Source organism: Nomia melanderi, chromosome 2 (genome assembly GCF_051020985.1).
Source record: "Nomia melanderi isolate GNS246 chromosome 2, iyNomMela1, whole genome shotgun sequence".
Classification (NCBI taxonomy): Eukaryota; Metazoa; Arthropoda; class Insecta; order Hymenoptera; family Halictidae; genus Nomia; species Nomia melanderi.
The window spans coordinates 28,131,372-28,142,435 of NC_135000.1; positions in this window are offsets into that span (position 1 = coordinate 28,131,372).

Below are 11,064 nucleotides of genomic sequence, written 5' to 3' on the forward strand. Positions count from 1 at the left end.
GTTCATTCTCGTCGTCGTCGCCTTCGAGTCTCTCGCGTACGCTCGCCCCTCGTCTATCCGAACGACGTAACGCGTCGCACACACCACGGGGAGACGGAAGTTACTAGAAAGAGAGAGAGAGAGAGAGTGAGAAAGTCAGAGAGAGAGAGAGAGACAAGGCGCACGCGCAACACACAATCGAATACGAGACGTGAAATTTCGTGTCGGAGGAGGGAGGAGGAGGAGGTAAAGAAACACGGGACGCATATTTGGCGGCGATGATGCGTGAAATGGAGGGAGTACCAGGAAAAAAAAACAAAGAAAAGGAAGGAAGGGGAAAAAAATATATATTATATATATCTATATATTTTTACTTACTTTGAAAGCAAACCTTTAATTGATTATTTATAATATATACGTGCGTATGTTATATATATACATATATATTATATGTCTTAAAAAGAAAAAAAAAGAAGCGTGATATGTAATTCGTCGTTCTGGCGAATCCCGCGGATCGCGCGGCTCGCGGCGGATAGTTTTGCTCGCGGGACGGGATCCGCGTGGTTCGCGCGCTCGATGATCTCGATGGGCGGAGGCACACGCGCGTCGACGCGTCCGGAAGTCTCGAATCGACTTCGACACGAACGATTCTGTTTTCTAACGTTGGAGCTGTCGGACGCATCGAATCGGCGCGTTCCTGATCTTCTCTTTCGCGATTATCGTTGGAAAGACGACACGGTTGGTTTTGTAAGGAATCATTAAAGAAGTTGCTCGAGTAACATGCGAACTGATTTGCGAGTCAATTGAAACCTCGATAGGTGCGTTCCGCGAGTTTCCATACGAAAGTTCGAAGTTAACCTGAATGTTTGATAGTTCTAGCGTCGAGGCGGGCGGTTTTCGAGTAATAACGTCGCGGATCGTTTCGAACAGACGACGCGTCGTTTCGATTCGTCGCGCGTGTGCGTCCGCTCGGACGACAGGCGGTTTAATGGCGAGTTTCGAGCATCGAAAGGTTGCGATCCGGCGGAATGGAAGCTGCATGCTCGTTGAGTGGAGGGGCGGGGGTGGGAGAAATCGATGTTCGGGGTAAATCACGTCCAACGAATGTAACTGCGCTGTAGTTTTACGGCGTGATCGCCGTTTAGATCGGAGACTGAGTGGAGATCACGCGACGAAGGAGCTCAAGGTTCGAAGAGAACACAGCCGGAGGGAAAAATTCATTGTCGTATCGAGATACGATCGTCTGTTTTGTACGCAACGTGTGAACTCTAGGTAATCGATTGTACCCTGAAACGGTGTCGGCAATTTGAATCGACATTGATACTATCAATCGCGGCACGTGTGAAACTGTGAAGCGGAATACGCAAATGCTAAAGAGAAAAAGTAACGATACGAATAATACCACTTAATACTGTAACATATAAATACAATGCTAGTTTGTCTCGGTCGCCAGTTCAGGGTTTGGACTTGATTCACTTCGAACGCGGATCAATCCGTCGCGGATTGACGATTAAGATCCGAGTCGACTGTACGCAGCATCGACGACGATCGAACCGCTCGCGGGACCGCGTCCGCGCGGTCTCCGAGCGAGGACTCTTTTTTTTTGTAATTCTTTGGAGCCGGGGGAACGCGAGTCCCCCGGTCGAGATTTTATCGCATAATAAAGGCGTATGTAAATCGTGCAAAGGTTTTTGCTCGATCGGAGGCGTTTGTCACATCACGGTGTAAATATATCCGGGCTGGTGGACAGCTCTTTCTACGAAAGAAGGGAGGCGGAGGAGGAGAAGCATGAGGAGACGGAGGAGACGGAGGAGGATTAGAGACGAGGCGCGAATGAGACTCGGGAGATAGAGAAACGTGGGACTTCTCGGCAGGTCCGGTCCGACGGAACATCTTCTTCCGCGAGAATAGAATTTAACGAACGGACGGTGTTCTCTCGACGATGTCCGCGACGATCAACTTCACGGTCGCCTTTTCGAGGGCCGACGATCGTCACCGTGTGATTATTTTTTATTAAATTATACGTACGCGCCGGCGACCGCCGAGTCCCGTTGGATCGACGGAGGGAACTACGCTGGAAGATAACCCACTGAAGTATGACTCAAATTAAAACGATTCCAAGTTTCCTCCCGCGAACCGACGGGTCGCTCGGCGGTGGTCGGCGAGATCGAAGGGGTCGAACGACGAGGATCGACCGGCGAACGCGCTTCTCGTGTCGTCGCGATTGCGATCCGAGTCCAATGAACGGGAACATTTCGAGAGAAAGGGAGAGAGCGAGAGAGAGAGAGAGAGAATGAGTACGAGAATTGAAGGGAGCGAAACGACGAGAGAGTAGATAACGTGTAAAAGTTGCCTTAGCTTTTGTACAAGTTAAAGAGGTGCGGGATGAACGAGAGAAATTGGAACGAGATGGATGAAGGTGGAAATGAGAACCGGGGCGGCTAGGGAGGGAAGGGAGGAACCGGTGAGCGAAAGGGGGTCGATCGTTTGTACGGTGCGATACGTCGATTCGTCGAAACGGTCGGCGCTGGGTTTCTGCGACGACGACAAAAAGTGATAAGAGACGATTTAATCTAGTAAGATATTCCTGTACACGCCTGCCGCCGAACGGCAGGGGAGGAGGGGGCGGAGGTGGACGAGGAGGAGGAAGCCTTGCAGCAAGAGATTTCGCGCGGAAAACACTTGATAATCAAATTGTAATCGATAAAAACGACACACGCTATCGTAACTGTCCCTACGATTACGCGAACGACGTAGCGATTCGTACGAAACAACCCGCGCGCTTGCGTCGATTTTTCCACGGAACCGGAAGCACGCCGTTCTCCTGCGCCGCGATCGCGGCGAATCGTCTCTCGGTCCTCGGTCGAGACCGGACGCTCCCGTTGGACGCGCCGAAAGGGGATTACGAATCGGTACGCGAATCGTAGCCGGTGAATCGGTCTTTTTCTAATATTGGCAGCAATATCAATGGCGATTTATAGGTAGATAGAGGGCGGGTGGGCGGGGTGGGGATGCAAAACTCAGGTTCCAGTTAACTATATACGAAAATGAAGCGAAAGAAAACAGAGTAAAAGAGAAAAAAAAAAGAAAAAATAATGAACTAATAATACCTAACGAACTGTTGTAACGGAGAGAAGCGAGTAAGTTTAAGCATTACGCGATTTAATGAAGAAAAAAACAAAACCATTACGTCCTTAACTGCGAAACCGATGAAACATGGATTCGATTCCTCTTTTTTCAAAGTCGACACGCTGACGAAACTTTTTAAGTAGACACGCCAATAGGAGATTTAGCTATTTAGACATGTGGAACGGAGAACGCCGTAGACCAATATATACATACATTACATATATAGTATATATTATACATTGTTACCCTAGGCATAACGATCTAATCGTAAAAGGAATTTTTCTCTTGACGCCTCTACGCCGTGACTGCGGCCAGAACGAGAAAAGACGAGAACATTTCTCAACTTTTTTTTCTATCTTCACAAAACGTTTGTACTACAGTGAAATACAGTGCAACGGAGATTCGATACATTTTCGCGACAGAAAAAGATACTCTTCGGATTAACGCGTTCGCTGTTCCTGGAAGAAGCTTATGCGTCAATTCCTATTCTTAAAGAACACCTTGACAAACAGAAAATTATTCCATTTTCGGCTTTTATACAAAATCGAGGTAACGGTCGACCAAAGATCAGCATCTCCGATTCGACTCGATACTTGACGTATTCGTATACCGTCGACGCCTCATCGATACGTAGCGTACATACCATCGCACGCTACGCCGACAGCGCTTCAGCAGCGGCAGCGAGCGCGTCAACCCTCGTGCAACCAATTGAACCGGTGACCTTTCTCTTTCTGGCGTCGGCGGATCGTAGAGTTGGGCATTATTTCGACGATCGTTCCGCGACAGGATCGAGAAACGAATCCGCCAGGCATCCATAGAACCAGATAACCAATTTAGCTACCCGGTAGAAAGGGGCAAGCCGAGCTGATCGTTGAAGGTCGCCGCGTGAGAGATCACAACACCCTCGAAAGCGCGCATCCCCTGTCCTCTGATCAGGCTCCGATCAGCCCGCGTTTGTCCCGCAGTGAACTCGCGCGTTAACTTAGGGAACGGACTAACTCAGCTGACTAGAAACTCCTAGGCCGCGTGTCGGTACGTTTTAGACGGGAACCTTTGAGACCGTTGTTCATCGACAGAAATATTGTCCAGCTCCGGGTCCGAGCCACCGAAGCGGAAGCAGGTTACAAGAGACAAGCCCGGCTGGGTGAATTCGACCGTCTATCTTCGAGCCGCGTACGCGAGAACATTGTCTGCGGACGGTCCCCGGGAATCCTATCGATCACGCTCGGATCGTGAGTCGGTCCGATCAATTAGGAAAGAAGTTGGCGGGCGCGCGCGCGCGGTTGGCAGCGAGGCACGCGAGACCGTCCGTAGACGGTGTTCGACGGCCGACAGATTCGTGTACGTCCATTTGGATCCTTGCCAGTCTCGTTATTCGCTTTTCTGTCTGTTCTTCTGGTTTCCTTCTGATCCATTTGTTTCGCTGATTTTTCTTCTAATCCGGATCGCGTGAGATCGCAGATGTATATCGGTGGACATCGGGCTGCGCCTGTGCGCGAGCACGGACGGCGTGTGCGGTTTGCTGCAAGGCGATTATAATCACGGATCATTAATTAACGTTCAATGGATGGAACGTGTTTTCATGGGGTCGGGGGTTGGGACAGGTCTCGAGCAGATGCTCGAACATCGGGGAGGGAGGGCGGTACACGGGGAAAGTGAGAAAGAGAGAGGAGAGGAGAGAGAGAGAGAGAGAGAGTGTGTGAGTGAAATTGGGGTGGGTAAGGGGCGGGGGGGATGTTGAAGGAAAAAAGCAAGATGTTATCGGTACACGATATTTGCGTTATTGAAGGAACGAAATGTATGCTGTCCCACTGTGATAAAAACACTTTTGTTTTTTTGCATGTAAAATGTACTATTATCGTCGTAAGTAATGAGATAATGAAATGAGACGAAAGGATAAAAAAAGAAATCATTATTATATTAACGGTGCATATATATAGATGTATGCGCCGAGGCATGCGCGATCTTAGAACGATCTATGTATGTACCTATATATCTATATATGTGCAGGCACACAGAGACACGTATATTATACACGAGCGAACATCGGAGAGACACATTTACACGATACACACATAATACTTTACACTCGAACGCGTGGCGTATGCGGGGGTTGAATGAAATAATGGGAATGTTTAATGTCCTTATAATGTCATTTATAATGTCCAATATTCCGAACGAAACTACGCTAACATCACTGCGTTCTCATGGAAAATCAAAAAACTCAATATGATATTGCAACTAGGCCGTGGATCTCCGTGCACATTCGAACCGTTGAAATTATAGTCGAACGGAATGACGATGGAAAATCATTTTTCCTACTACACATTAGAAGCATTATGGATATTTAACCCTTTGCACTCGGAAATTTCTCACTAGAAATATTTAACACTTTTTGACGAGGCGAAGACGATATTCTTTGAAATTAACTCGAAGGGAAAACACGAGTGTATTAAGGAACAAAGCTGTTTTATTCCAATGTTTCACGTATTAGGCGTTATACAAAGTTCAACATTAACCCTTTGCGGACGAGGATTCTTTAAAATATACAAAATCTTCAGCAGATAAAGCTAAATGATACATCAGTTGCTTAAATAATAGAAAGGAAAGTACGTACCGATTACTTGTTTGACTAATTAAATAGCTTCTTCGCGACTTAATCTTCGAAATACAAAAATTTCATTTCGCTGAAATGTCAACCTTCGTCCGCAAAGGGTTAAATATCATACTTTATAGTTTTACTGCGTGAAATCAAGTGATAACTGAGAGTCACCTCCCGAGTGCAAAGGGTCAACCCTTAGCGGTCCTATGTCGAGTCAGACTCGACATTCCATTTTATTGCAACCTCTACCTGTTTTAGCCATTTTTTTATGTTTATTTGTAGTGTTACAATTGTACCATTTAAAGGTACATTTCAATGACTCCCGAATATTCTTGAATAAATAAATGCGTCATTAATACGACAGCTTAATAGCTGTAATTTCAACGTGAACCTCAAAGTGAGAAACCAAGAACACTTCGGACCGCAAAGGGTTAACCCTTTGCACTCGACAATATTTTTCATTCGAAACATTTATTATTTTCTGGCGCAGTATTAGCAGTATTATTTGCAACTTACATAAAGAAACATCTAATATAAATTATAGGGCAGAGTTGTTTTATTTCTGTGTTTCATGTGTTAATACCTTATTCAACATTTTATATTGAATTTTTCATTTTACAATTTTGCTGCGTCAGATCAAATGGTGAGCGCAAAGGGTTAATATACTTTTCCAAATTCCAAGCATTCTACGCAATTCTGCACTTTCGAATTCTCCGTAAATATAAACATCCGCAGTCTAATTGTAACATTGCTTCACCTTCACCGGTGCTACAGAATGGCTGTAAGAATGATGAATGCAGAATTCGTCGAATTTTTCAGCGGGTACATTATTTCGTCCGATCCCCGTCCACGCGTGCCACACGAGAGACACACCGACACACGTAAAGACACACGCGAGCATACACGACATGTAATGTGATCGAGCGTGCACGCAGGTAAAAGTGCACGCCGCTACAAAGAATACAAATTTTTAATTACCGGCCCCGACCTGTCTTCATGCGCTTGCGACGAGCGCGCGGACGTCCTTCGTTCGCCGCTCGACGACTCTCGGTGCAATCTGAAACGTGCAAGAACGGATCTCGGCAATTCCTTTACCGTTTTCTTTTTGAAATTCACTTTTTTAATTCATTCACACCGGAATTCGATCGCGAATCTCTAGCATTTAAGGAAGCATCCGTTCGACGAATGATACTTTTTTAACTAATTAGGTAGGATAGTCGTTGCGATTGGTTAAGGAGAAAACAAATTTAACACACGATCGAGCGTCGTGGTTTGAAAAGAAAAACGAGTGTGTGATTTCGAGAGAAAGAGAAACAAAAAACAAATAATGCGACCAACCGACGGGAGCAAGCGAGTTTGATACTTCGCGAGAAAATTTTTACGCTCGTTGCGAGAGAGGAGTGTCTTTTTTATCGGAGCATGTGATTCGTACTTTTTTCTTCTTAGGTTCGGGACACGCGTGATCTCGGCGAATCTGTTTCTTCCTTTATTATTTCTCTCTTTTTGTTTTTTAAACAAAAAAAACGTATGCGTACATATGCGTGTATTCAGCGTCTCTCAAGTGCATGAACACCGGCGGTGACATAATGAATGTTTACTCGCTTTTTCGCGCAACGGTCATCCTCATATTGTACCGTTAATTTGGTAGTTCGACCATGTAAAACCATTTATATTTGCATATGATTAATATGTTTTACTTATAACACTCTGCTGTGTCTCGTGTTCTTTCTTATTTCAGCCCGTGCCCGTCTCCTTCGTCCCCTATCCGAACGCTCCTAAACTACGATCTATCGAACTGGAAGATACATTCAAGACATCGGATCGAAAGGTTCCACTTCCCATAACACGTACAATAAAAGCATCAACTGTAATCTTCCACAAAAAGTAACACCTACAATATCACAACTTCCACAAGAATCCAAGAATCTCAACAATCAAAAATTCCCAACAAAGCAGTATACTCAAATCATTCCAACTCCACTTAGTTACGTATCCATCACGAACCCTTCAAACTCCAAGCAACGGTAGCCAGCGAGTCACGAAATTGATCATTTCGCGGCCGCAGGCTAACAGTCATTCGCAAAAATCGAAGGCATTACTTTTCCGTCGAGCCGCGTAATTAACCGTGGATCTCAGTGTCCGTTGCTCGCGGTAATACCGACTGTTCCAGACACGGAATCGCATCGGGGTTGAAATTAACACGCGAACGTCGGACAGGGTTGCAAAGGAGGGTAAAATTGCCGGGTCCGGATCTCGTCGGTGAGTTATCGGCCAGCCTGGAAATTGCGGATCGGCGAAAGAAACCGTGAGAATCGCGTGCCGTCGCGCTCCGGGTATACATATTCCCCGGGCAGCATTGTTGCAACGCGCAGCGAAGGGTGGAGGAGGGCGCGCGCGGCCGCTGGGGGCCGGTTCGGGGGTTGAAAATCGGTGAACGGATCCGAGGCGGTTCACGTGTGTGCCTACGTGTGGAAACAACGTTCCGATTGGCAGTGTGCATCGCGTAGCGGCGAGCTTGCGCGCCGCATTGCACGGCTGCAGTCGAGTCATTATGCAGGTACTGCCTGTCACTTCTACTCACCGTAACCGCAGACCGACGTTGACTATCGTCGAGTTCCCTATGCATCCGGGCTCTCGACGGTTTCGTCGCCCGATACGGCGGTAGACCGCTGAATATATTACATCTCGTTTAAACTTGATTTCTAATGCACCCCCAAGTGTCAGCGCGGCTACACTGATTCATGGAATCATTAAGTCCGCCGCGCAGGACGCGGCAATTTCCCTTTTCGATTAAGCCGCGCGGCCGTCGAGCCGATGAATGCCGATGGTAATCGGTATCGTTGGATCCGTTCGTCTCCAGTTTTGCGCGACGTTCTTCGGTCCGGCTCGATACGGTAAGGAATATTGTCTTCGGAGCTTGGTTTCGAGGCTTTTGTGTTCCTGAGATCGTTAACAGGTTTACGGGCATTTATTGTACAGTTTATTCTATTGTTCCTGGGGAAGTTGATATTCGTTCAGATTTTTTGGGAATTGTTGATGTAGAAATAGACGAACACCGATTGAAACATTTACCAAATAATGTTTATAAAATTCAATCTGCGTCGAATTGACGTTCCGTAAACCTAGTGTTGACACTAGAAGTACCAGTCAAAATGACTGGTTTCGATTTTTTTGTTTAATTATTGATATTTTCGAAGCATTGAATATTCGAAATGATTTGGAAAATAGTTTCACTTGAGTACTATAATGAATGTCTGAAGAAACTGAAAATAATCTGTTGTTACAATTTTTATAGGAATTGCATATTAATCGTATTAAATACTCGGTAGTTCTAGTGTTAAGAGGAATACAAATACATTGGAAATGTTATTCAAATTCAGAAAATAACAAAATCAATTAGATAAGATCACTCGAAAAACGTCGACCTACAGTAACTTTTCGCAGCACGTAATTTTTATAAACACAATTTTTATAGGAATTGCATATTAAGCGTATTAAATGCTGGGTAGCTCTAGTGTTAATCGTTTTTGGGAACTTTTTGTCAACGGTTGGTACCTTGAAAGTATTTTAAATTACATTTTCATTGGAATTAATAGTTTGTAGATAAATATTTAGAATATTGGAATTTACGCGATTTTAACCCTTAGGACTCCAGATGGTTTTGTAATTTATCAGCAACTGCAACTAGTTTTTATGGTATCTCTGAAAATGAGAAATACTATACCATTCCTTCGATCTTTTATTTTCCTTAGTAGAAAATTTGGATGCGTGGAAAATCGAATAATTTTAGGGTAGTTGCTTTAATGTTATTCCTGGTGCAATATTGGAGCCTACAGAGTTCAAAGGGTTAAACTTATCAAAGACGTGATTATCAAAGTTACAAAATTCATAGTTATACGATCATTGAATTATAAAATTATGGTTTGAAAGAAGTTATCCTCTAATGATAACTATCTTTCGTGAATCGTGATTTCGTGACGATGATTGCTTTTGTTACCGATGCACGTGGCTACATTAAAATTCAGCAATTATCACTGTATTAGCTATTTCAATGCGAATCCTGTAGATTCAGAGTCCCAAAGGAAACTGCTTGTCTTCGAAAAAATTCTGGTACACTCAATTGCTAAGTCGTTTAAAATCGATCAAGAGCGAAGACTCGAAATTAAGTTCCAATTGAGTACGTCCGCATTCATCGATCGCAATCCATTCCTATTTGGCCGGCAACGTTGCGCTGTAGCAAAAATGACACAGAGCGCGTTCCACCGGCAACAAAAGGCAGCCGCTGATTTATTCCCGACGCCGGGCGAAATTTATTAGTCACGAATTTACGATCGCTCCCGGTAGCTCGCCGGGCGCAGAAGTCATCGGTGCCTCTTTTTTCCATCGAGGACAATGAATCGTTAATCGAATCGATGTGACGCGACGTGTGTCCGTGTGTACGATAAACGTAACCACATTTGCGGCCGGACGCGAACTTCGTCCGGAATCAATCGCGCCGCGTCACGACTATAAATTATACGCCGTCCGTTCATCGAACGTTCATATCGAATCATCGAATTCGGGGAGCGTCCGGTTAGTATAACACGATATTGTCGCGTGACTGTCGACTTCCGAGCATTGCCTCATTCTTCCACGATCTCCCTTCAACGTCGAACAACTGTAACCTCAAGATATACTATTATAGTGATCCCTGATGAGCCCCCAAAATTTATAGTGGGGCTACTGTTATTATAGATATTGAAAAGGTGAATCTTCGGTAAAAAGAGAATTAGGAATAAATATATATGTATTTAATGAGATAAAGAAACAATATGGACGACACGTAAAAATACAACGTAATACCACGAAGGCCAACACACGACTCTGTCACGCACAAAAATGTTCTCCGCTGTCTCTCACCAAAATGTCCTCTCGCACGCATTCCCACTCGCTTTTAACACACCCCCATTCGCTCTGTCTTTCTCACCCTTGCACCCTTCTCACTCGCATCTTTCGTCCATAGTCAAAATTCACTCAGTCGCGTGCACGCTGTTCTCACGGTCCAGTCGGTCAGTTCCAGACACTCTTCCTCGCATTCTTTCAGCCACTCGAGATTTTCTAAACGCAGTCACACTATTTTCCAAACATCCCGGCGCCGGTCCGTCGCAATACGACCTGGTCGCCCTTACGCACGCACAACGAACCATTCATCCTGCGATACTTTAACCTACGCTAAATATTCTAGTGTAGGGCTGCTAAAATAAAAACTAAGTCCGTAGTCAGGTTGAGTATATTTATTACGCGATGTGGCTCTAACGAGGAACGGCGACTAACTGCTTTTCCTCGACGCTTTTCTAAGAAGGAAAACTCTTCGG